Source organism: Phocoena sinus, chromosome 2 (genome assembly GCF_008692025.1).
Source record: "Phocoena sinus isolate mPhoSin1 chromosome 2, mPhoSin1.pri, whole genome shotgun sequence".
NCBI lineage: Eukaryota > Metazoa > Chordata > Mammalia > Artiodactyla > Phocoenidae > Phocoena > Phocoena sinus.
This window is the reverse complement of record NC_045764.1, coordinates 169,824,614-169,850,999: the sequence shown is the minus strand read 5'-3', so window position 1 is coordinate 169,850,999 and position 26,386 is coordinate 169,824,614. Positions and strand designations below refer to the sequence as shown.

The 26,386-nt window shown below is 50.9% G+C and overlaps 1 protein-coding gene across 1 annotated transcript in view; it reads right to left on the bottom strand.

Moving 5' to 3' along the window:
- The window catches only part of BDKRB2 (bradykinin receptor B2), a 32,178-nt gene extending 7,580 nt beyond the window's left edge, over positions 1-24,598 (bottom strand). The window contains exon 1 of the mRNA XM_032617435.1: positions 24,540-24,598. The gene's annotated coding sequence lies outside the window, so the exon portion shown is untranslated. The remainder of the gene's footprint in view (positions 1-24,539) is intronic.
- Between the last annotated feature and the right edge of the window lie 1,788 nt (positions 24,599-26,386).

Sequence of the window (26,386 nt, the reverse complement as noted above, 5' to 3'; positions counted from 1 at the left end):
TGCTCTCAAGTTCTGAGCCGGGTCCTCACCTGAGCCCCGGGGAAAAGTGACGGCCTTTCTGCCCCGTGGGGCTTGCACTGATGCAACCTCCCTCTCCCCCTTCAAGTTCAACTGCACTCTCAGGGAGGTAGGCATTGGCCGCACGCTTGCCTTGCAGAGGAAGAAACGAGGTGCAGAGAGGTGGGGTGACTTTTCCAAGTGCCGTTGCTGGTAAGAGGTGGAGGTGGGACTTCAACCCTTCTGGTGCCAGATCTGGCGCTCCGGCCAGTATCCCATGTGACCTCTGGCTTTCTGGGAAGGGTGTGAAAAGCTGGGCACATGCATGCGTGTGTGTGTGCGTGTGTTTAGCCACGCATCTGCCCTGCCCTAGGTTTCAGCAGCTTCTCAGCTAGAGGAGTCTGTGCAGACCCTGCGCACCCGGCTTCCAGAAGCCCAGCTCTCCCAATGCAGTTGTGGGAGGTGGAGTCAGTTAGCAGACAATTATGGAAATTTGAACACATTAGGAAAAAAAAGAAAAAAAAGACGGGGTTGGTAAGCAGGAAATAAAACCAAAGATCTTCAGTTAACACCCAGAAAAGGTTTCCCCAAACCCCCAAGCTAAGCTGAGGTCAGGATTTCGAACTTGCAAGAGACGCAACGCACAGCAAGTCCTTTTGATTTTTCGAGGAGGGGGGTTAGGGGAAGGGAAGAAAGACCTGGTAGAATGCTTTTCTGAGGGGCCCAGTTGGGCCCATGGAAAGAAAATTCAACTAGGGGTCAGAGGTCATGTATCAGATCATTCATTCCTCAACAGCAATTGCTCAGTGTTTTTCTGGTGCTGGAGATTAGGTGGGGAAGAGTGAAGCCGAGCTTCCCCTGCCCCCATGGGGCTCTCTGTCCAGCCGAGGGACCTCAGCCTGCCTGCTGAGGTCACCATTTCCACCAAGACAGCGACAGCCGCATGGCTAACCCAGGGTCTCCCAACTCTGTCACCCTGGGGGGATGGCAGCCCTCCCTCACTGCCCTCTGTTATGGGTCTGCACGGCCAGGTGTCCCCAGATCTGGCAGGATCAGCCCAACTGGACCCTAATTGTTTGCTAATGACTGTCAGCATTGCTCTCCCGTTCAAAACAAAGCTGAGGGCTTTTCTCTTTCAGATGTGCAGAGAGCAGGCAGTTTGAGGACCAGGGAGAAGGTAGGAGTCTGAGGCGACTCTAGATTCTCTGCATCTGCTCCACGTGTGGGAGCATCCATCACCCCCTGCTTCGCCCCAGCCCTGTCCCGGGAGTGTGGAGACCACTCCCTGGGGATGAGATGGTGCCATCTGGCTTCCCATGGGTTTTGGCCCATGGGGGCACCAGCAGGAGGCCGAGGGAGGGAGGAGAATGAGGATGGGTTGCCGGCTCCCAGCTCCCTCCTTTGGGGGCCTCCAGGGGCTGGCTGGGCCTGGCCCGATTCACAGCTCCTATCGGGGCCCTTTCCAACTCGCTGTCCAGTGATGCTGACAAATGCCACCTCCTCTTGCCACTCAGGCCTCAGGCCCGAAGGGAGGCAGGGAGGGACGAGTGGATCGTCTGCCGAGACCTCTGCTGCTCTAGCTCTGAGGCCCTGGCAGTGTCCCTACGCGCTGTCTACAGGCAGAAAATAGACCCTCTGTTAAAATTCTCTTCCGCTAACCAGTATTAGCTGGTTTGAATGTGCCCTCTCTTTCCTACTGGACGCTGACTAATATATCTTGGGATTATAAACTCAGATGTCAGAGAACTATTTAAGGGACTGTTGGGGGAAGGGCGCGGGTGTGGTGTGGCGGGCACATCGGCGCTGAGGGTGGTGGCAATCAGGTGTACATTTCTGGGTGTTATTTGAGGGAGTCCCTTTAGCTCCCTGCGCCTCGGAGTCCTCATCGACACAGCTGGGGGTGGGAGCGGGGGTGGGGCGGGGGGGATGGACCCATGCCGCCTCCCGCCTCTACTCTGATCCTCGCGTCTGGGTCCGGGCGCTGGGCCGATGACTCCGCAGCTGGGCTTTCCCCTTGTTTTGCAAACTGATGCTTTAGAAGAAACATCTAACATTCTCCCTCAAAACTGGTCCAAGAAGACTTACTTTAAAAGCATTTCCTTTGGTTGAATCACATAAACACTGGCTCTTGGCGCTCCAGAGAGCATTTCTGTTTTAGTCTCAGAGGGAGTCTGTTTTGGTTCCCCAAGAATCCATGTCTGAGGGCTCTGCGGCTGTGGCCACCCCAGGACACACAGTGTCACTTTCTCAAGGACCAGGATTTGCCTTGTATGGAGCCGCTGATCCTGTAGCCAACTCGTGCCCCATGTTTTGTGGCGGTGTGTTGGAGATAGGAGGTATTTCCCAAAGCGAGGGTTGTGGACTGGATGGTAAATAACCTCGAATCGTTGAGCCACTCCTCTGGGTTAGCCCTGGAGAAAGCATCTTCAGCATCTCTCTGGTGTTTATAACCCACCTTTCAACAAAGACAGCAGGCCCAGCGCCTGGGCTGGCCCCCAAATCTAGCCAGACTTTAACCGGATTGTTTATCGCCCATTGTATTTATTTTTACAGGCTTTTTTTTTTTGGTGACAAATGATACCCATTTTCCATTTAAGTTGGTGATATGGAATTACCAGTTCAGAAGTGAGTTGCTATTAAAGAAGTAGCTGTACAGGTGACATAGACGTCAGAACCTGTGCGTTGAATGACCGAATGAGGGAAACACAGCCCTAGGAGTCTAGCTGGAAACTCACGTCACAAACGGGAAACCCAGCCCCGCGGTCAGGCTTACCGGCTCTGGAGCCAGACCTGGAATTGGGTCCCCCTCTATCGGGTCATTATGTAACCTCGTGGTGCCTCGTTTTTCTCAACTGTAAAATGGGGGTTAGTATAAAAAGAGCCCTCACCACCTAGGGCGGCTGTGAGGAATAGATGAGTGAATCCATGTCCAATGCACGAAGCATGCAGTGAACGTGTCCAGGATGGCTGCTGCTTCACCTCCACTCCCCAGGCGGGCCCGTCTGCTGTAGGAGCCCCCCACGTGGCCTGCTGTCCCACCCACAGCCCAGCTGAGGTTTGCAGACACAGTTCCACAGCTGGATGGAGAGATGAGTGTGTCGCTGGGACATCACCAGCCTGCTGCTCCAGGGGAACCCTTGAGACCGCACAGTTCTATCCTGTCGGGAGTGCGGTCCCCTTCCGCCTTTTGCATCCCCTCTCACAGTGATAGCCTTGTGTGTGTCTGTGTGTGGATGCACGCATGCTCCTGTCCCGTTATATTAAATACACCTGCCTTGATCGTCTTTCCACCCTCCGCCGTGCCTGCTGCTGTGTTTTGCACATCCCAGTCTCTTGGAAAACATTTACTCCATAAATAAGTAAAATCTCTCAGACCACCCAGCAAATTGGAGTCAAGGCCAGAGCTACAAAGAACCAAGGTCTCCCGCATCTCAGCTCAGAGCCCTTCTCTGGACTTCTCCCCGGAATAAATGTTTTCCTCTAAAATCTGCCTTTATGTGATCGCTGAGTACGGATGCTGTCTGTAGGGAGAAGTGTGGCCTGAGTATGGTTTCCAAGGGGCTTTTTCTCCTTTTCCCTGAGAAAAGGTCCGAGCTGTCTGTTGGGGAAGGATGGGGTTCTGGGAATTCAACCTAGGTTCCAGGAACACCTAAAGAGCTGAATCAGAAGATCCATTCAACCTTAGACATCCACGTGGGCCCTTCCTGCGTTTGGACACTTTGTGGGCCTGGAATGTTTTGGAAACACTTATGGGGGCGGAGGTGGGATGGCGGGAAGCGGGGGGGAGCCTTGAGAAGCGGAGCCTCTCTCCCCACCTGCTTTCTGCAGCCGAGGACGGGGTGTGCCTCCCTGACTGTTCCCCCTCCCACACCCCAGGCTCCTGCTGGGCTTCATCTGTTCCTTGTTTCTTACTGTTCGCTTATTCTGTTCAGCACATCCTGTTTCCCTCACCTGGGGCTCTGTAGTTTTAACGAGTGAGCCACTTTATCTGATATCCTAATACTAATCCTTCCCCTTAAAAAAAATAACATCTCCCTTTTTGTCTTAAAAGATAATATGACCACAGTAAAGAGCATTTAAAAACACTATGCTCTTGGGACTTCCCTGGCAGTGCAGTGGATAAGACTCTACTCTCCCATTGCAGGGGGCCTGGGTTCAATCCCTGGTCAGGGAACTAGGTCCCATATGCGGCAACTAAGAGTTTGCATGCCACAACTAAGAAGCCTGCCTGCTGCAACTAAGACCCCGTGCAACTAAATAAATAAATATTTTTTAAAAAAAATACTAGAATCTCTCAGAGTTCTATCCCCAAACAGCTCTTTTTATACCCACACTCAACCAGCTTTTCATCTCCTGTGGTTTTACGTAGAATATCGCATCAAGGGGATTTTTCCATGTTGTCCCATTGTTGTCATAAGGATGCCTTTAAAAGAACGCATTGTATTGGTATATTGTGGTTTATGAACCCATCCCTCGATTCCGATCCCTTCGTATGTAATGTATTTCCATGGGGCTCCATCAGGATTAGCCCAAGGATATTTCTTAGGTTCCCACCACCCCTGCCTTTGCTGGGGCTGCCCCTCCTGCCTGAGTGCCCTTCTCGGCCCTCTGCCTGAAGGTGACACCAGCTGAGTCACCAGCCCTTCCACGGAACCTCCTCCTTAAGTGGTCTACGATGGCTGGTTTTATGTGTCAACATGTCTAGGCTACAGTCCCCGGTTATTCAATCTAATACTGGTCTAGGTGTCGCTGTAAAGGCTTTGTAGATGTTATTGAAGTCCCTCATCAGACTTTAATTAAGGGAGATTATCCTCCAGTATCTGGGTGGGCCTGGCTTAATCAGTTGAAAGACCTTAAGAGCGGAACTGAGGTTTCCCAGAAGAAGAAATTCCACTTGGGAACAGCAGCTTCAGTGCATATCCAAGAGTTCTGGCCTTCCTCTCCTGACCACCTTACCTATGGATTCTGGACCTGCCTAGCCAGCCCTGCAATTAAGTAATCCAGCTCCTTGCAATAAAGCTGTTAATACATTTCTCCCACTGGCTCTTCTTCTCTGCTGAACGCCCTTGAGCAGTGGAGTTCTCTTCCTTCTCTTCCCCCCTCCTTCTCCGTGACATTCATTTAGGGCAGGTCTATCAGAGATGCTTATGTTGCTTCTTCTTTGCTCTGTTCCGTGCCCGATGCCTATTAGGTACTCAATAAATGATCATTGACTGACCTGATAGAGGGCAGGGCGATCCCTACTTTTCTTTTTCTCCCCAGCAGACACATCTGCAGGGTGGAGGCGAAGGGGAATGGAAGAACTTGCTGTGTGCCCTTCCTGCTACATCCTCAAGACTGTACTGCGTGGTTGATACATCATTATTCCCATACACCAGACACGAAGGCAGAGGTTTAGCTAGGTAACCTGAGATAGTTCAAGTTCACAAAGCTAGCCAGAGGCAGGGCCAGGATTCAAACCCAGGTCTGCCTGACTCCAAACCCCGAGGCATCAGAAAGCCTCTCCCCGTCGTCGAAGTTCCAGGTGCGAGGCTCCCCACGCTTGGAATAGTTGAGGGATTAAGTGGGCTTGCAGGCTTGGCTGTCCCTGGCCTGGAGGGGGCACCGTGACTTCATTCCTCAAGGGAAGAAGTTTTGTGCAGGTAGCTAGCTGCAGGTGGGCAGCTCAGACAAGGGCCCAGCTGGCCATGTGGAGGTGGCAGGGGGATTCGCACAGGGCTAGAAATTGGCAGCCCGTGGGACTCGGTCCCTGGGACCCTTTGGTAATGTGGGTTTTGGAGGCAGGAAAGCTCAGTGTCTCAATCTCGCCAGTCACTTGTGGTTTGGACCTTGATTGGAACTGCAGAAGGCAAGACACAGTGTGTGTGTGTGTGTGTGTGTGTGTGTGTGTGTGTGTAAGAGCATGGGTTGGGTGCCCCGAGATGTCCCTAAGGGGTTGGAAAGACAAGGGACCTGGGGTTTCATGACTGAGATACAACCAGCTCAGAATCCCAGTCCCAACACTTACTAGCTGTGTATAACCTTGGACGAGCAGCCCAACCCCTCAGGGTCTCAGCTTCTTCATCTGTCAAATGGGAAGCTAAGAGCACCCACTTTGGGGTTGCTGTGAGTATAGGAAGGTTAATGAATATTAAGTGCTTAGAACAATGCCTGACACATTTTAAATGCTCTATACATGTCAGGGTTTCCTTCCTCTCTGCTCTGTATTAGGTTTCTGCAAACAATTTTATTGGGGAAAAAGGTTCTACTTAAAAAGAAAGTGTTCAGTCTACCTCCAACCCCTCATGACAAAGGGGGAAACTGAGGCTCAGAGGGGTGAGGAGATGCCTAAAGCCACACAGCGAGTAAATGCCAGCCTGCAGAAAGAGCCACGGCCTGGCCCGTCTCCTCCAGGAGTGGCCTCTTAGGGGTCTCTTCCAGGCCAGAGGTGACCAGGGGTTGGGACGCACTCACAGGTCTGGGGCCACTGGAGACAGAGCCCAAGTGGCCGTCTTAATGGAAGCATGGGTTCCTATACCCAGCATATTCCTCCTTCCTTCTCCTGCTCCAGAAACTCCTCCTGGGTTAACATGACAGGATCCTGGAATATTAGGGTGGGAAGGGCTCTTGGACACTGCTTCATCAGGCCCCTGTTATATAAGTGCGCACGGAGGCCCAGAGATGGTGGACATTATCCCAGGACACACAGCCAGTTAGTGGCAGAGCTTGACCTTGAACCCAGGTCCTGGAATTACGGGATCTAAGCCCCCTGTGTTTTGTTTGTTTTGTGTTTTTTTGGTTTTTGTTTTTATCATCCTACAGCTGCTGCCATCCCATGTAGAGACAGGGCTGTGTGCTAATGTCTGATTGTGAACATGTTCAAAACCCCAAACTCATACCCACAGCCCATGCAAAGGAATGGTGAGGGCACACACCAAAACGTTACAAGCTGCTGCCTTTATGTGATTAGAAAGATGTCCTTCTGGGAGAAAATATGTGCAAAACGATGTGACCGACAGGGCTTAATCTCAAAATGTACAAAGAGCTCATACAACTCAATAACAAAAAACAAAAAATGGGCAGAAGACCTAAATAGACATTTCTCTAAAGAAGACCTACAGATGGCCAATAGGCACATGAAAAGATGCTCAACATCACTAATCATTAGAGAAATGCAAATCAAAACTACAATGAGGTATCACCTCACACAGTGGGAATGACCGCCATCAAAAAGACTACACATAATACACGCTGGAGAAGATGTGGAGAAAAGGGAATCCTCCTACACCGTTGGTGGGAATGTAAGTTGGTGCAGCCACTATGGACGACAGTATGGAGGTTCCTTAAAAAACTAAAAATAGAGTTACCATATGATCCAGCAATCCCACTTCTGGGCATATATCTGGAGAAAATTCTAATCCAAAAAGATACATGCACCCCAATGTTCATAGCAGCACTATTTACAATAGCCAAGACACGGAAGCAGCCTAAATGTTCATTGACAGATGAATGGATAAAGATGTGGTACATATATACAATGGAAGATTAGCCATCAAAAAGAATGAAAAAAAAAAGAATGAAATAATGCCATTTGCAGCAAAATGGACGGACCTAGAGATTATCATATTAAGTCAGAGAAAGACAAATATCATATGATATCACCTTTATGTGGAATCTAAAAAATTATACAAATGAACTTATTTACAAAACGGAAACAGATTCACAGACATAGAAAACAAACTCATGGTTACCAAAGGGGAAGTGGGAGAGGGATAAATTAGGAGTTGGGGATTAACAGATACACACTACCATATATAAAATAGATAAACAAGGTCCTGTTGTATAGCACAGATATTCAATATTTTATAATAAACTATAACAGAAAATAATCTGGAAAAGGAAATACATATATATATATATATATATATATATATATATATATATATATATATATATAACTGAATCACTTTGCTGTACACCAGAAACTAGATCAATATTGTAAATCAGCTATACTCCAATTAAAAATGTTTTGAAAGAATGATGTTCTCTTCCCACTTTCCTGTATGTTCTGGGGTTTCTGTTACAAGCATGTAAATAATTTATAATGGGAAGAAATAGAAATCTTTGCAAAAGGGTAAAGCAGAAACCATTCAGGGTCCAGCGGGAGTGTGTTTTCCAGAAAAGCCTTTGCTCAGGAATGGCTCGGACTTGGTGAGCTGAAGATGCTCATTTCCCCGTAGACACTCCAGCTCCTTGAATGTCCTGGTGGCCCCGGGGGAGGCCCTGGCCCTGCTGGGGCGGGAGGAGAGGGTGGCTGACCTGGGGCTTTGGCCACATGCAAGTGTGTGCCATGACCTGTCTTCCCATCCAGCCCAGTTTATAAAACATGGGGGAGGAAAACACCATGGAGCCTCTGAGCCAACCACAGAGAAAAGACTCCTTCGTGGCATGAAGGGATTTGGGTCCTGCCTAAGATGCGTGCAAAAGGAGTGGTGAACACCATATTTGAGGCAGGTGGAGTTTTATCCCTTCCTGCACAGGGTCCCCACAAGATGCCCTTGGCTCCTAAGGGACTGGTACCTGTTCAATTCCCGGGAGTGGCCTTCCTGCCCATTCATTCATTCATTCAGTTAGTCAGTCAACAAACTTCTATTCCCCACGTGTTTGCCATGCTCAGTGTAAGATATCATGGGAAGGGTACAGACATGGTGGGCAGGACAAAAAGAATTTGGACATCAAGACACAACCTAGTGCCATCCTTCAAGGACCATCTCAAATGTCACCTCCTTTGAGAAGCCTTCCTTGACCTCTCAGCCAGCAGAGATCTCTCCCTTGTCCGAGACTCTATAGCAAAGAAATGGAAGGGTGCAAGCCTCTGGGCATCAGAGTCCTGGGTTCTAGTCATGTCTCCATCACTGAGTGCCACATGTGACCTTGGATAAATCCTTTGACAACGCTGGGACTTCATTTCCTCATTGAGAGAATGAGAGATTGTACTAGGTGGTTCTGGAGACCTTTGTAGAACCATGTCCCTAGAGGGGAAATGAGCTGCTGTGGGGAAGCAGTGAGCTCCCCATTCTAAGAAGCATGCAAGCAGAGGCAATGTTGCCATTTGCAGCAACGTGGATGGACCTAGAGATTATCACAGTAAGTTAAGTAAGTCAGAAAAAGAAAAACAAATACCATATATATTGCTTATATGTGGGATCTAAAATATGACACAAATGAACTTATCTATGAAACAGAAACAGACTCACAGACAGAGAGAACAGACTTATGGTTGCCAAGGGGGAGGGGGGTGGGAGATGGAGTGGAAGTTTGGGATTAGCCGATGCAAGCTAGTATATATAGAATGGATAAACAACAAGGTCTTACTGAATAGTCAGGGAGCTATATTCCATATCCTGTGATAAATGGAAAAGAATGTGAAAAGAATGGATATATATGTATAACTGAATCACTTTGCTGTACAGCAGAAATTAACACAGCATTGTAAATCAACTATACTTCAAAAAAAAACCAGCCTTGTCCTAGCCACATGACTGCTACCCTCTGCCCAATTCCACTGAGGGAGGCTGATCTCCTTGGAATCCAGGGAGTCAGCCTTCAGAATTCCAGAGCTCTGGGCTCCGTCAGTGTGATACGTTTTTTAGAAAACAGTCGGAGAGGTACATATTTCTTAGAGTTGATCTGCAGAGCTTGGAATTCCCCAAGAACAGAGAAGCAGAGAGGAAGGGAAACGTTGGGCCCATGTCCCCAGCTCCGGCACTCACATCCTGCCTGGACGCAAGAGCCAGACAAGCCTGGGATGTGTCTTGGTTTTTGTCTGGCTGGACGACCTGGGGCAGCCGACGTAGCCTCTTGGTAAAATGGGCATAGCTTCCCCTGAAAAGTGTGTTGTGAACGATATGCGATATGTAAAGTGCCTGCCACTTTGTTTGCATGTTTCTAAGTACATTATAGAGTAACCTCTGCATGTAGGAACTATTATTATTATCATCCCTATTTTACAGATGGGCAAACTGAGGCACAGCCTGCATGATGGAGCTGGGATTTTAAGCCCAGGTGGCCTAGGCCAGACCCCCAAATTTGATTTTTGATTTTGTTTTTTAGCTTAGTATTATGGAAGTTTTGAATATGCACACAAGTAGATAGACTAGCATCGTGAAACTCCACGTACCTACCACCCAGCTTCAATAATTTTCAAGTCAAGGTCAATCTTGTTTCTTCCATACCCAACCCCACCCCAGCTCTTCTGTATGATTTGAAGCATATCTCACATGCCTGTCATTAACCTGTACATCTTTCAGGGTGCATCTCTAAAAGATAAGGACCCTCTTTTTCAAAAAGCATAATCGCATAACCCTTATTCCATCTAAAAGAAATCAACAATAAATCCCTAGCAGCATCAACTATCCAGGCAACTATTCCAGTTTCCAGTTGTCTTACTCTGATTGCCAAGCAGTAGTCTAAGTGCCTCCCATGAATTAATTCAGGTGATCCACACCTATCTTAAATGGAGGTACTATCATTATCCCCATTTTATAGATGAGAAAACAGAGGCATAGACAGGTGAAGTGACTTGTCTAGAGTCACACAGCTAGTAACTGGTGGAGCTGGGATTTGACACTGGAACCTCACGACACTGTCTCTGTGGTGTGAGGACAGTGGTAAACGAGAGCTGGCACCTGCCCTCAGGTGTCTCCCAGGTGCCCAAGTGTGGGAGCACGGGAGGACTCCTGGGGAAGATTTGGACCCTGCCCAAGAGCACCGGGTGATCTCAACTGTGCAGCGCTCATGTACAGCTCTGTTTCCTAGGCTTCTCAGCTAGGACGTCTGACACAGCCAAACCATGACGTTGTTGATGGGTGACTGGCACCATCGCTTTGGCTGCGATGAGGAGTCCGGCTAAATCTGGAGGCAGGGAGTCAGAGGCTGTGGCAGCCAGGTGGGAGAGGAGATGGTGCCTGAGATGGAGGGGGGATGGAGGGAGGGGGAGATGCAGGTAAGAGGAGATGGAGGGAGGGAGGACAGAGGGAGAGGGGGCTGGAAGGAGTGGGGGATGGAGGGAGTGTGAGAGAGAGGGAGGGGGAGGGGGAGGGAAGGGGAGATCCAGGGAGAGGGGATGTGGGAGGGGGGATGGAGGGAGGGGGAGATGCAGGTAGGAGGAGATGGAGGGAGGGAGGATGGGGGGAGGGTGAGAGAGAGGGAGGGGGAGGTGTAGGAGGAGGAAATAGAAGGGGGATGGATTCCAGAGAAGGTGAAGCATCAGTAGCCTTGAAAAGGGTGGAGAGAGGGAGGGCAGAAGAGCGGAGGGAAGCCCTCTGGGTCTGGGGTTGGTACCTCCACCTACAGGGTCTCAGGTGATCCCCAACTCCTCAGAAGGCAGACAGAAAGACCTTAACGGTTTCTCTCATCCCCAAGCCTCTGCTTCTCTTGAGAAGCAAAGGTCTGTCAGCTTCCTTTTTCCTTCATTTCTGCCTTTTGTAGTTGATGTACAGCATCCTGGGACTATCTGTCCTGACGTGGAAAGCTCGTCCCCGAGAGCCGCATTCATGCTTCCTTCACCACCGTTGAGCCCCTGGCACAGGTGGACTCCTGGTAAACGGTTTTTCCATAAACACCCTGGTGTTCCCTCAGACTAGCCCAGGACCAGCGCTCACAGGAAGGAGCTCCTGCTGCCCTGCGTGTGCCCTTGGGGACCTGTGGGCAAGGGTGGGCTTCTTCAGGCCGACCGAGTGGAGGAAGAGGCAGTGGTGTGCCGGCACGTGTTACCAACTGGACCTCGTTGGGTGGAAAAGCACTAACTGGTAGCATCTGCAAATTTCCGTGTTGTAAATATTCCCACCGTGGCTGATTTCAAGCCCAGCTGAGCTCATGAAATTCCTGACAATGTGACAGTTGATTCCCGCCTTGCCCTGCCCAGAGCCCCAGCAACCACGTCTCAGGGCCTTGCCTCCCTGCCCACCCACCCCCGCTGCAAAGGGCAGGAGCCCGTCCAACTCCTGGTCATCCTTCAGATCTAGCTTAATATCACCTCCTCCGGGAGGCCTTCCTGGACTCTGAGTGTCTCTGCACAGAGGCCCTTAGCTTCTGTGCTCTCATGGCTCTCAGTACATTTATGTAAATAGCTTGTTTAATTGGTTCTCTCCCCACCAGGCTGGGAGTGCTCTGACTGCAATAAATGTCTCAGTCTTCCCTCCACTGTATCCCCATCTCCTAGCGCTGGGCCTGGCCAATGGCAGGTGCCTCAGGAAGTATTCTGGAAAGGATGAATAATGATGATGCTGACAGCAATGCATATAGCATCTTCCACATGCCAGTTCTGTTCAGAGCACGTAACAAACATCAACTCACTCAATCCTTACAACAACTCTAGACAGGCATTTCTAGCCCCATTTTACAGATGCGGAAACAGAAGCGCCTCCCTCAGTCCTGTAAGAAAGGCGGGGCTCGCAGCCTTGCCCTCATCTAAATAAACAACAAAACAGGCTCTGACTCCAGCAAGGGGCTTGTCCAAGTTTAGGGAAAGGGCCTTGGCCAAGGTCATTGGCTATTAAGTGGGTGGGAATGGGGTAGGATTCGAACTCAGGGGTTGCAGTTACAAAAGTGCTTTGTAAACTGCCAAGTACCCCAGATGTGTTAGGGCCGTGGAACTTTCGAGCTGGAAGAATCTCGCCATTTAGAGATTTTTCTTAGTCCAACCCTATATTAACCGTGAGGAAACTAAAGCTCTAAGAGGAAGGTGGCCTGTCCCTAGTCGTGCATGAGTGTCCCGACCCTACCCCTCTGCACACAACCCCACGATGCCGGTTACTCAGTGGCAGTGTGCACCGCACTTTACAGTTTATGACGGAGGTTTGCACCCCGATCAGCGGTTCTTTCCCTGATCCTCACGTAATTGTCCTGCCAGGGGATGTGACGCCCAGTTTATAGGCAAGGCAACAGAGGATCGGCAAAGTGATGCATCCAAGGTCACAGACTCCTAAATGGGGACGCAGGTGACAACTCCCAGAGCCACCAGAGGGACGACAAGAACCAAAGAATAGCCAAGTTGATTGTGGTCGAGTGCATCAGGCAGACCGCGCTCATGAGCCCCTCCTGAGCCCCGTCCCCCAACTATGGGGCTGTCTCCTCAGGGCTCCCAAATGTCAGCCTGGGGCCAGGCAGCGGGAAGGCTGGGCAGTGACAGTTAGACCTGGCTTGACCCCCAGCTCCCCACTTCCCTCTGTGTCCTCATCTGCAAGGCGGGGATAGTAGTAGCATGTCCCCGTCTGTGTTGTCTGGGGCTGAAATGAGCTGAGCCCCGGGGCTGGCATGGAGCTGGAGTCCCCGACGGTAGCTGCCATCAGAGTTGCTTTTTCTATCGTTAGTATTACTATTATTAGACCTACGCTGGACCGCTGACTCAGCACGTGCCTTCGAGTAGGTGGCTTTCCCTCTCTGGGCCTCAGTTTCCTCATCTGTAGGGCAAGCAGGGGGGTGATTACACAGATTATTTTGTAAGGTCTTTCCCACTGTGACAGTCTGTGACTAGCAGCTTTCTAAATCTGTTCATTCTGCTGCTGGGGTGGGTCTCCCCACTGTAGCCTGGAAGATGACGTCCCCGGCCTACGGGGAGACTGTGCCAGACGGAGGCCACACCCAAGCAGCTCACCTTCCCACACACCCAGCTTGAAGCCTGCCCAGGGGACACAGGGACAACAGTTCTGCGCCTCTGCTCACTGCCAAGTCCCTGAACCTCTCGGAGCCTCAGTTTCCTTATCGGTGGAACGGGACTGGTCACTCGTAGACACTCAGTGAGGCATCACTCATGTGGTGAGATGCCAAGTCCACTGCGTCCAGCCCCTGGCTGCCTGGACCTGCTTCCCCAGGAACCCTCGGAGCCCAGACCACATTAAAACAATCCGGTTTGCAAATGTTTAATGGGCCAGTCGCACACTGAGGGGCAAGGCAGGCAGACGACAGCCTCAATGTTCTTCTCCGAATAGGGTCAGGCACAGAGGGTTGACTGGCTCTCAAACCTGTCTCCAGAACATTCGATTCTGGAATAATTCAATGAAGCAAATCAAGAACCTAAAAAAATACCCTTTAGTTTTTGCTTGGTATTTCGGAAAACAATCAAAAGGACAGGGAAAGCCTCCTGTCCTCCGATTAGGGAAATAAGAAACAACCAAAACTTTTCGGACCAGGGGACTGATTAAATATTATACGTGAAAAATGACTCTCCAAAGAGTTCACCGAAAGAGAGAGAACACTTCTGATATCAGGCCAGGTGGGAAAAGAAAGCTGGGCGCTAAATCATATGTATAACACAGCAGGAAAAATCTGGAAGGCAAAATGCCAAATGATTACTAGTGGCGGCTGCCTTTGCCCAGCGGGATCCTGTGTTGCTTTTGTGTTTTCTTCATTCTTTGTAATAGCCTTCACATTTTCTATGAAGAACCTTGACTGCTTCTGGAATGAAACTATTTAAATAAGCCAAGTGCTCTCTCCTATGTTTTTCAAAATAGAGAATGAATGATGGGTTCGCTTGTGCAAGAAAGACAATCAGCCAGCCCATGTTCAATGGAAAGGCCTTGCTTACTTAAAAACCGGTAAATCGGTGCGTAATCATGTTTTCATAGAAAATGAAATGTTGAGTGCATTTATGAGTTGTTTCTTCAGTGATTTCCTGTCTTACCCAAACACCAGTCCTGAGCATGAGACAGGCTGGGACTTGGGACCCTTTGTTGCAGTGCTGCAGTGCTTGCACCTGGACAAACGTCTCCTCCAGCTACAAATTGCAAAGAAATTATAAGGGACTAAAAATAAAACTGTGCATGTGCAGGTGGGGCAAATTACAGACAAAAAGACAAAAAAAACCCCAACTGCCACTTCTGAAGAGGGGTGGGCAAAACACCTAAGCCACCCCTCTGGCTGGATCCCTGGACACACCCCTACCCTCACCTCATATAAGGAACAAGCTCGCCCCTCCTCGGGGTGGGGGAGGGGCAAGCAAGGGAAACTGTTACTTGTTTTCACCCACCTGCTCCCACCCGCTCCCACGCGCTGCAGCAGCGGACCCCAATAAGTCTTGCCTGAATTTCTTGTCTGGCCTCTAGTCAATTTCTATTGCTTGGGGAAGGCCAAGAACCCTGGTCAGTATCAAGCAGGTGGAGTCAGCGGGCTTCTAAGAACCCAGGAAAGAGCATCCAGGTGGGGAGTTGCTGAGGGAGACTCTGGGAAGGTGGGATTTCCTGCTGGACTCAAAAGCCACTTCTTGTCGCAGGATTCAGCCTGATTTTTTACATTTGGGGTCCCCACGAACCAAAAATCCTTCCCCAGCCTCTGTTCTTCATTTTGACTCATGTCTCTGTCACCCGGGTTTCGTCTTTGAGGGATCTTTTTCACGCTGGTTGCAAGGATGGCATGTTCTCTGAGCCCTTTCACATTCAGCATGTTTCTGCCGCCTTCACTCACGGAAGACCATGCACTGTCACGGCCTGCTTCTCTCCTGAGTCTGGAGACACTCCTCTGTTGGATTTGGTGTATTTGCTGCCGTGGGAAAGCCTGATTTTCCTTCCTTTGTGTGCTGCCCGCCACTTCCCCCCGTTCCCCCTCCTCTGGGTTATATGGCTGCCCGCCCTCACCACCCTCTCAGGTCATCCTCAGTCAGGCCAGTGCTGGCCCTTGAGGCAAACCTGCAGCAAAAAGAAAAAGGCTGGGAGGTAGCATCGCTCTGCAGGCATCCAGATGCCAGCTCTGCCATTTACCAACAGTGTGACTGAGCCAGGGGCCACCTCTCTGGGCATGGGTCCCCCCACTTGCAGGACTAGAGACATTATCTCCTGCCTGCGGGTTGTGGTGAGGACCCAGCGGGATCAGCCCTGGCCATCAGGATCTCATTAGCCCTCGGCTCCCTTTTCTGCCTTGGAGTAACCGTCGCCTCCACGGCAACCCAGATCCAGGCATGTTCTGTGCGGTGACCGCCCCGGGGGGCCCACCTCCACCCCCTCAGCCACGGCCACCACGGTCCACACACGCTCTTGGAAGAAATTCCCCAGGCCACTTGAAAGTCCCCGTGGCTGTGATTTATTTTTGCAGTAAACACACGTGTACACCGCTGGGGACATGCAAGGTGGCCCAGTCGGGGAAATCAGCACCCAGCTGGGGCTTCGGGATGTTGCCCCAGAGTGGGAAGGCCCGGGGTCCCCCTGGCATCTCCAGCCCTGGCCCCTCTTTCGCTTCCCCACCTGCTCTCTCCCCGGCAGTGGCAGGGCTGGTCTCCTCGCCGCTGCCGGCCTGAGCGCACCTCCTGATGCCCATCTTGACATCTTTTCCCATCCAGGGAGCCACGGCGTCCTCGTGGGGGAACCAGACCAGGTCCCGATCCTAGCGACGCCTCCGACCAGCTCTGTCACCTCTAGAGAGCATTGCGTCTGCGCCTGGGGGGAAGCATCCCCGCTCAGCAGCTTTGGCAGAGTTCTGAGGGCGGGGGTGCCCGGGGTAGGGCCGAGATATACACTCTTGGGGCCCTGGGTGGGCTCCCGCCTGGTCTGTCCCACCGCAGGTCCTCCCCCATTTACACCTGCCCTCTGCTTTAAAGGTCCAGGACCCTCCTGGGAGAGAACTGGAACCCTGCCCACAACGACAATTCAGAGAGCATAGATGTCACAAGATGGTTATGGGGACATGCAGGCAGCAGAGAGGTAGTGGTGTGTGTCTGTGTGTGTACATGTGTGTATGTGTGTGCGTGGTGTGGCGTATTTGTGTGCACGTGTGTGTCCACGTGTGTATGTGTTGTCTGTGTTGTGTGTGTGTTTATATGTGTGTGTGATGTGTGAGTGTGACGTGTGAGTGTGTGTGTGTGAGTGTGAGTGTGTGTGACGTGTGAGTGTGTGTGTGTGAGTGTGAGTGTGTGTGTGTGACGTGTGAGTGTGTGGCGGGCTGGCACACTGAGGCCCAGGAAGGGGAAGGTGGAGATCCTGCCATCTGTCTCTGGATTCAGGAGGCTCAGGACAAGCAGAGCACGTGACTGTCCCGGGTCCTCTGGGCCGGCCCCTGGGGTCACAGGAGCAGGGCGCCGAGTCTGAGTCTCCCGGGCCCTCGCCTGTCTCTCGCACAGGCTCTGCACTCCTCGTAGGCAGCAGCCTCCGAGCTGGGAGCCCAGAAGTCTCTCCCGAATGGTTCAGAGAGGCGGGAATGAGTGGGCCCTGCGCGGCGTGGCCACTTTCACACACAGTCCTGCCGTGTCGGCCGCGCAAAGGCTGTGCACGGTGGTCTTGATTCCCTGATGCAGGTGGGAAGGGAGGGGCTCAGGCCGGTCGGCGAACTGCCCTGTGTGACTCAGCAAGCCGTTGGCCAAGCCTCGATCAGAATGCTGGGCTGTTGGACAACGAGGCCGGTGTCCTCCAGCACGGCCTCTGCCCAGGGACTGGAACTGGCTGGAGGCCACCTTCGGAGAAGCTGGCACTCAGGGTCCAGAAGAAGGGACTTTGCAGAGTGGTGCAGGCCTACCAGTGGCTGCCATGGGACCCCCTGGGGAAGGCACCCGGGCTCAGAGCTGGTGGTCTCAGAAGCCTCATCTGTGCCCCAGAGCCTTTAGGACATGGGGGCACGGCAAGACCCACAGAAAGGAAGCCTGGAAACCTGCCACCCGACTGTTAGTCTGCAGTGACAAAGAGGCCTCCTTGGAACACCTGCTCTCTGCAGGAGGCCAGAGGCCACACTCAGGGAATGCCATTGCTCACCGGCCCTGGCATCTGATGGCCAGATGCCCATCCTGTTGTCACTGCAGAGTCCGACCTCCCAGGAGGCCTGCTGTGCCTACCAGGGTACAGGCCCTAACGGCCAGGAGGGCGCTGCAGGTCCCCTGGGGACCAGGCTGGGGATGGACAGAGGGGTAAGATGAGGCCCTGGCCTTTGAGGGGGCTCACAGGCTGCAGGAGAGGCAAACACACAGATGATGCCAACACAGCATGGCTAGTGCTGTCACTGAGGGGCCAAAGGCAGTTGCGGGGCACCAAGGAGGGACCTAGCTTCTGGGAAGGGGTGTAGAAAGCTTCCTGGATGGAGGGACCCCTTCATATCAAAGGCTGAGTAGGAGAAGAAGCTTGAGGAAGGTGTGGAAAAGCATCAGAGGCACGGGAACAGCATGAACGAAGGCTCAGAGGCATTGGAGAGCATCGTGTGCTTAGGATCCTGGGTAGTTCACATTTTCCTCAGTTTCACACCAGCTTTTTCCCCTCTCTGTTTGGAAGAGTCAAGCCCTCCAATAAGGTCTCAACTCCACGGCTGGGTGTTCCTGCTTTAGGCCTGGGAAATGCTCCATGTCTAAGGCACTCTGCGGCACCATCGCAGGCCCATTTTAGAGCTCAGCCCCCAGAGGCTGGCGTGCGGAGGGGCTGTCTTTGCCCTCCCTTACTTGGGTCTGTTTGGGGGAGAGGCTGCCCTTGTAAATCTGCTCGGAAAGTTCTTTCTCCCAGTCGTAACCAGCTCAGCTCTGCCTCAGTGGCCTTCACCAGTCTGCACCTCTCAACGTGTCAAGCAGGGCCTCAAATTCGAATGCCCACAGGGGCCCATTAAAGTGGGGTGCTGGAGGTGAGAGCAGATGCTGGCGCTGGGGGAGGGGTGGGCACTCGGACAGCCAAGGTCTGACCTAAAGAGCTGTGTGTGGCCAGGTGGGGCATTAATTTTCAGCCTTGCCAGAGCCGTCTGCATTCCTAGAGAAGCTGGGAAGCTGAATTTTTATGTGAAATATCCCATTTTAAAACTATTGACTCTTTTAAGAAATGTTGGTGGCTAAATACTTAGCACACCTGTGAGCCTGTTGGTTCGTGGGCTCTGACTGAGACTTAGGTATAAAAGGTTGAAGCAGAGATGATGGGATCCCAGGCCCAGCGGGGGGCAGGGCTTTGAGCTCTGCTCTCCTACCTTCAGGGACATGGGACCCTCCCAGGGAACAGGAGGCCAGTATGGAAAGAAGGCCTTCATGGGGCCAACAGAAGCCCCCAACCAGGCAGATCGTCCTTCCCACAGCCTGGAAAGGCTGGGATGCTGGGCCACTTCCTGTCTCAGCAACTTATCCTAATTCTCCACATGGCACAGATCACTTCCTGATATTTCCTCCCCCTTCCCTATTTTCAAAGAGCCAGCTTTTGGTTTTTCCTTAGATGGAATACTGATATTAACGCTTGTTTCCTTTCTAATTAATCATTTTGTTTTGTCATCATTATTCTTTCTTCTACTTCTTTTTCTTTCTTTCTTTTGTTCTTTTTTCTACTTTTTTTGTCCATCCAGCTTCTTGAACTGAACATTTTATTCATTTACTTGCAATCTCTATAAACAATAATACAATAATCGTCATCATAATTATTATTAACATGAGCTCAACTATGAGTATGGCTTTGTCTGTATCCCATATGTTAGATTAACAGTGTTCTTATAACTGATCTTGTCTCAGATATCTGTAATTTCAGTTTTGATAATCTCTGATGGGAGAGTTCTGAGGAAGAGCATTTCCTAAGATTTACAAGTGATTTGTGATGTTTAGTTTCTATATTTCATATTAATTTCTACAGTATGGTCAAGTAATGCAGCCAGTAAGAGTTTTATATCTGGGACTATATTAAGGTTTTCTTTAAGACCTAGAACATAATCCATTTCTATAAATATTCCTTAGAATGTATTTCCTTTGTTGAATACAATGTAAGCTAATTTATCATAATTTATAATAATGTTACAAATATAACACACTATAATATATATATATATATATATATATATATATATATACTCTTCAGTTCTTCTAGTGGTTATCTTTAAAATTTTAACAAACATATTAAAACTTGCATCCATCTATTAGCATCAAGAGTAGAAAAATAACTGTTCTTCCAGCTAAGATAAAATCTTTAGTGTAAATCAACTATACTTCAATTAAAAATCTTTAGCACACTTTTCCTCCTCCCTTCTTTTTCTCTTCTCACTTTTCAGATTTAGCTGAAATAATAAGAAATTTTTGTTCCAGATTATTTCCTAATTTTTATGTCTATTTTAAGTATCCTGCCTAAAGAGTTACAAAGCTTCACAATCACAATACAGCCAATTTGTTAGCCATAGTTTAGAATTGAACTGGTTTAACTGATCAGCTAATTTTCCCTATAACTTGTCTTTCCTTTTCTTGCATTATTTGATGGGATTACTTTCCCATTTGGCTGGAAGGTGCAATCTCAGAGGCTCTGGAAGGACCAGAGAGCCTCCCTACTGCCGTCGGGGTGTCACCCCTGCTGTATAGGTATTCACGGTAGGTGCCGTGCGCTGGGTTGGGTTCAGTCTTTTCCCTGGAGGGGCTTTCATTTGGGTGGGAGAGGCAGGACACAGCTTGATGCTTCCTGAGGCCCAAATCCACCCGCAGGGGAGCTAGGCTGGGAGCTGTCTGAGGCCCCGAGCTCTCAGGGAGAGCGTGTCTGTCGGTTCCTGAAATGACGTGGGAGGGGGCGGTGATACAGCCCTGGGTACCAGGGTTTGGGGGCCCTGAATTTCGGCCATGGAGATTAAGAGGAGGCATCTGGGGATGGTGGCTTTGGGGTCTAGGGCAGGGACAGGGCCTGAGTTCCTTTCAAATTTGCTCCCCCGAGAAAGCCATTTGCTGAGGTAGTATGTGTCCATGGCTGGTCTTCCCGGTCAGGCCACACCCCCTTGGAATATGGCCACTTGGGGACGCAAAAGAAAGAAGAGGGAACGCGACGTCACAGGTACACATCAGCACAGTAACAGCCACAGAAGCGCTGGGCTTGCCCAAGTGCCTGGCAGTCTACAGTCTACAACACCCCACGAGGTGTCTGACACAGGTGCTGCTGATTTCGTAGGCTCAGAGAAGCAAAGCGACCTCGCTGAGCTGGCTCAGCCAGCTAGCAGGTTTGGATCGGGGTCTGGAAGCCAGTTCTCTGCGCCCGCCTTCCCAGAGCTCCACTGGCCAGGGAAATCAGAGGGGCCTAGAGGCGCTGGGGAGTGTGGGCTGGAAACCTGAAGTGGGAAAAGTTACAGGGCTCCAGCTGTTGCCACCCACAGATGTGCTGCCTAGGAATATGAGCGTGGGCATGCTGGGGCACCTTGTTCCCTGGGAACCCCCAAGCTGTAGTGACCCCACTGCAGGGCACACAACACCTCTGGTAGTCCCAGGTCCTTGCTGCCGTCCCCCTGCTAAGTGGGCACCTGCAGTAAGCCTGGCCCTGTTTGCACTGCCCTAGCACCATCTGAGATAAACCTCTCCATGCTCCTCAGAAATAGGAATGACTACCCCCATGGTACAGATGAGAAAACTGAGGCTCAGGGGCCTCTCCCGCAGTAGACAGTCAGAATTTGAACGCAGAGCCTTCAAATTGTTCCACCCTGCTTTGTGCTGCGATGATTTTTTTTGGAGGGGGTTCACATTTTTCTAACCTGTAGAACCCTGCAGGTTCCAGAGTCAAAGGAATACTTTACTTCTTGGGTTTGTTCTGGAAAGTATATTTTGATTGAAGAGCTGTGCAAGTTTTGCTCAGGCAGGACCTATAGGATGAGAATTATACAGTCCCACTCCAAGAGATAGAAAGTGGCCCAATGCTCAGTGGGAGAGGGATTTAGCTTCAGTCTAAGGAAGGACTTTTTTTTTTTTTTTTGCTGTACACGGGCCTCTCACTGCTGTGGCCTCTCCCGTTGCGGAGCACAGGCTCCGGACGCGCAGGCCCAGCGGCCATGGCTCACGGGCCCAGCCGCTCCGCGGCACGTGGGATCTTCCCGGACCAGGGCACGAACCTGTGTCCCCTGCATCGGCAGGCGGACTCTCAACCACTGCGCTACCAGGGAAGCCCTAAGGAAGGACTTTTTAACAGTACAACCCTCTCGAGATGGAGCAGGCTGCCTTGTACAATAGTGACCTCCCCGTTCCTGGAAGCACGTGCACAAAGAAGTCAGGGGATTCCTGGGCCGGGTGGGTGTTGGAAGTGACGTACTCAGTCTTAGTATCAAGTCTTAGGAAGTTCAGGAAGTTCTGATCATCTGATTCATGGCTCTGGGATTCCCTAAGTGCCTTCTGAATCCTCAACACACAGTCCTGCACTGTGTGCTTTAAAAAAAAATTAGACTTTATCTTTAAAGATGTTTCAGGTTCACAGAAAAATTGTGCAGAAAGTACAGAGTCCCCATATACCTCCTACCCCACATGTGCACAATCTTCCCCACTTATCAACATCCTGCACCAGAGTGCTGTGTTCTTACAATCAACGAACCTACACTGACATATCATATCGCCAAAGTCCATGGTTTACATTAGGGTTCACTCTTGATGCTGTACATTCTATGGGTTTGGACAAATGTTTAATGACATGTATCCACCATTACAGCTTCATACAGAGTAGTTTCACTGCACTGAAAATCTTCTGTGCTCTGTGTGTTCATTCCTCCCTCCCCCCAACTTTGGCAACCACTGGTGTTTTTCACTGTCTCCATGGTTCTGCCTTTTCCAGAATGTCATATAATAGGAATCCTACAGTATGTAGCCTTTTCAGATTGGCTTCTTTCACTTAGTAATATGCTCTGTGTGCTTTTAGTGCCTGCCAAGTGACCAGTATTCATTTATTCATCCATCCACCCATCCATCCACCCATCCACCCATCCATCCACCCATCCATCCACCCACCCACCCATCCACCCATCCACCCATCCATCCACCCATCCATCCATCCATCCATCCATCCATCCATCCATCCATCCATCCAGCTATTCACCCATCCATCTACCGGTCCAGCCATCCACCCACCCATCTACCATTCAGTCATTCAGCAAATACTGACCTGTGCCCACTTTATGGTAGGCATGGTTCTCAGTGCAGGCGAGCCAGCTGCGAATGGACAGACATGATCCCTACTTTGATTTTGAAAACCAGAATCCCCTGGTGGGTCTGCAGGGCAATCTCCAGTGCCCTCTCTGACCCCAAGGCTGCACAGGTCAGAAAGGCAACCATTAATGTTACCCTCGGATCCCCTCTGAACTTTTTATCCAGGCACGGTCACTGTGTTAGCAGAGACCACGTGGCACGGCTCTTTCCCCTGCTTGGTGCCGTTGGCCAGCATGTCTCCAGTTCGGTCTAATCCCATGTCCTTAGTCTCACCATTCGTCAATCATCGGAACCTTCCTATAAGTGACAGACCTGAGTCCCAAAGAGGTCAAGGCCTTTCCCGGACCCTGAGCAGAGGGCTTTGCTCAGTTACATCCTGGCTCGGAGACTCAGTTTCCTCATGTGTTCTGTGATGGCCTCGGAGCGCATGACTGCAGGGGTTCTGTGAGTTCCCGGCAGAGCTGGGATGAGACCCTGGGGTCCTGGCTACGGGGCCAGTGTGGGAGCCTGCATCTGTAGTGTTCTCCAAATCCCCTTCTCCTGGCTCGTCCCCACCCGCTGCTTGACTCCTGTCCCGAACTCTTCCTTCAAGTTTGTGGGGTTCCTATTGTGGAATGTCCCCTTCACCCTGACTGCTGCCAGGGCCCAGAAGTACACAGAACAGTTTTCCTCCAGATAAGGAGGGTGGACAGTGTCCTGTGGGGTCACTCACCCTGCCCCCAGCCACCCACTGAGAGAAGGATTAAGAGGCGGCTTGGCCCTGGGGCCCCCATGGCCCACTCCTGGGCCAGAGCTCCCACTTCCTGTGGACTGGTGGGAGCCCCAGGCAGCCTGACTCAAGGAGGCACATTCTTACCTGCCTGGGAGAGCAACTCCCGCCTCCCACCCCGGCGCAGCCTGGGGAAACTACCTGCCCTCGGCAGCTCTGATAACCGCTACGATTTATTGAGCACCTACTGCACACGCGACACTTCACTTCATCAGCCCATTTCTGTCTTTGCCCCCCATCCTGCCAGGTCAGCTTTCTGGCTCAGGAAACTGGGCTGGATGCAAAGCCCACACTCTGAACAAACAAACTGTTTTATCCCTCCGTCCTGGACAGCCAGGACCAGACAAGAGGGATGCGAAGCTTGTCTGAGTTATCACCACCACTGCCCCAACGCACATCAGCTATCGTTTACAAATCCCCTTCCGTCTGTGATCTGATTAACTCCAGCCGCCCCGGGAAGCAGGCGAGCAGGGTACTTTGCAGACGAGAAACTGAGGCTCAGAGAGGTTAAGTAACTTGTCCAGGGTCACATAGGGCCAATGAGCGATAGGGCTATGTGTGAAAAGCCAGATTCTTGAGTCTAAACCCCACACCTTCCCTGCTTTACCACCCTCTCTGCTTTAGTGCAGGAATCCACCCAAAAGTCAGGTCACTAAATGGCTCACATAAATACACACCTGCCTGTCTGTCTCCTCCGTTCAGGGAGAAGACAAACCTAGAACAAACAAGAACATTTCTCTTGCTGGGAGTCCTTCTTGTTACCTGTAGGGAAGGAAGGGAACTTTCCCAAACTCCCTAGGACCTGAGGAAAACTTCTCACCCAGCCTGGGAATCAGCCTCCATGTCACCCATCTGCCCGCCCTCCCTCTGTGTTTGGTCTGCCTGTCCTTCCCCGAGAAGGTGAGGCGGCTGGACCAGCCCCTGCCCGGCACCCACCTTGTCCGGAGCACAAACGCGGGCACTTCGTAGCTCCCTGGTCCAGCGGGGCTGCCCGAGGGCCCCAGTCCTCCGAGGAGCCTCTGGAGCTGAGCTGGAGTGGCAGCGGGAACAGATCATCTTTCAAGGGCTGGGCTGTGATGTCATCACCATGCTGGGCACTTCCTCCCTCCACCTCCAGCCTAGGCCAGAGCTCCGGCTCCTGCCCAGCGCCGGCCCCAGCCAGGCTGGCTGCAGTTTCCAGATCCCAGACCTACAGAGGCCATGTGGGTGGCTGCATCTGCCCAGGGCTCCTGCTGCCCTCTGTGCCTGGGGGTCTGGAACAGCCGCATGGATGATTTCCAGGTTAGTCCATGGAATGTTCTCTTGTGTAGACAGGCTGCCCTTTAGAAGCTCGGATTGGCAAACGCGCTCTGGGCTCCAAGTCAGCCTGGATTTCAGTCCCCGTGCTGCCGCTTTCCTGGCAAAAAACCTTGGGCAGGTGACTTAACCTCTCTGAACTCTGAAATGTAGCTGATGGTGACAAATCTCAGAGAGGGGAGTGGTGAGGATTAGTAACAGTCCTGACGTGTATATAACTTTTACTGTGGTAGGTGCTTTTTTAAAGCCCATAAATGCATTAACTCAGCTAATCCTCCAAGGAACCCAGGCAGTCTGGCTCCAAACTCTGTTCTTAACCACTTTCCCATCCCTTTTCTCAACTAAATGAAAATTTGGTGTGAATATTGGATGCATAGCAGGTGACCCCTAAAACACTAGCTTTCTTCTTTCTGGTATTGAGGTACGTAGCTGACACACTCCACAAGTGAATCCATTTGTCTAATAGCACATTTACTGCTTATCATTATTTCTTTTCCCTGTGTGGTTGTTTTGTGTCCGAGTTCAGGTGTAAAACAGTGGGCATTTACATAGAAGGTAGAAACAAGGGTGGCCAGGGAGGCAGGGGAGTTCTGATTTTTTTTTATGCCATGTATACTTCCAAAGGGATGATGGCAGCAGAAACTTGGAAACGTTTTCAGAGATAGAACACCTTTCCCTGTCCTGTTTTCTGGTGACACTTTAGGATCTGTGCCTCTGAGACTCAGTCATTTCTTTGGGGATGTTTGCCTGTTGTTTCCTCACACTTCAACACTGGTTGGCTTTCTTAGCTTCGCTCTGGAGACTAACTGACAATCCACAGCACTTAACACTCCCAGAAGCTTAGAAGCTGCAAAGTATGGGGGCCTTCGAACATTTTTGGAAAAAGTCTTAAAGCATTTCCTTCAAAAGAGAGCTGATGACGTGGGTCCGGTGGGACTGGGGGAATAAACGGGAGGGTCACAACTTCACCTGCCGTCTCCCCTTCCCCTGTAACTTCTCTGAACCAAGTCTTCAAACCAGCGACTGAGTCCAACTCCATTATCAGAGATACGGGGAAACTGAGTCCCAGAAGGGTTAACGGGGAGGCCTGGGATCTAGGCCTGACTTGCCTATGAACTGGTTGCATAAACTTGAACGTGGTCCTTTCCCTGACCTGGTGTCTCAGTGACTCCTCTGCACAGTGGGACTCCTTGATCTGAGGTTTCTGACTTCCTAGATGGGAACAGTGCTCTGTGGACAGGTTGCCTGGTGTCCACCAGCCCTATAACATGGACTGTGCTATATGCTTTTTCCAGGATAGAGGATCTATAGTCTTCGTCAAATTACTGAAAGGATCTTCTATGATCCAAAGCATCTTGAGTCCCTCAGACATCAGAGAGAGAGAGAGACCTTGTGAGGTCCCTTCCAGCTCACATATTCTAGGATTCTACATCTACGAGATGAAAAATCTTCCAAGATCTGAATCCAGTGGCGATGCTTCTGTAAAT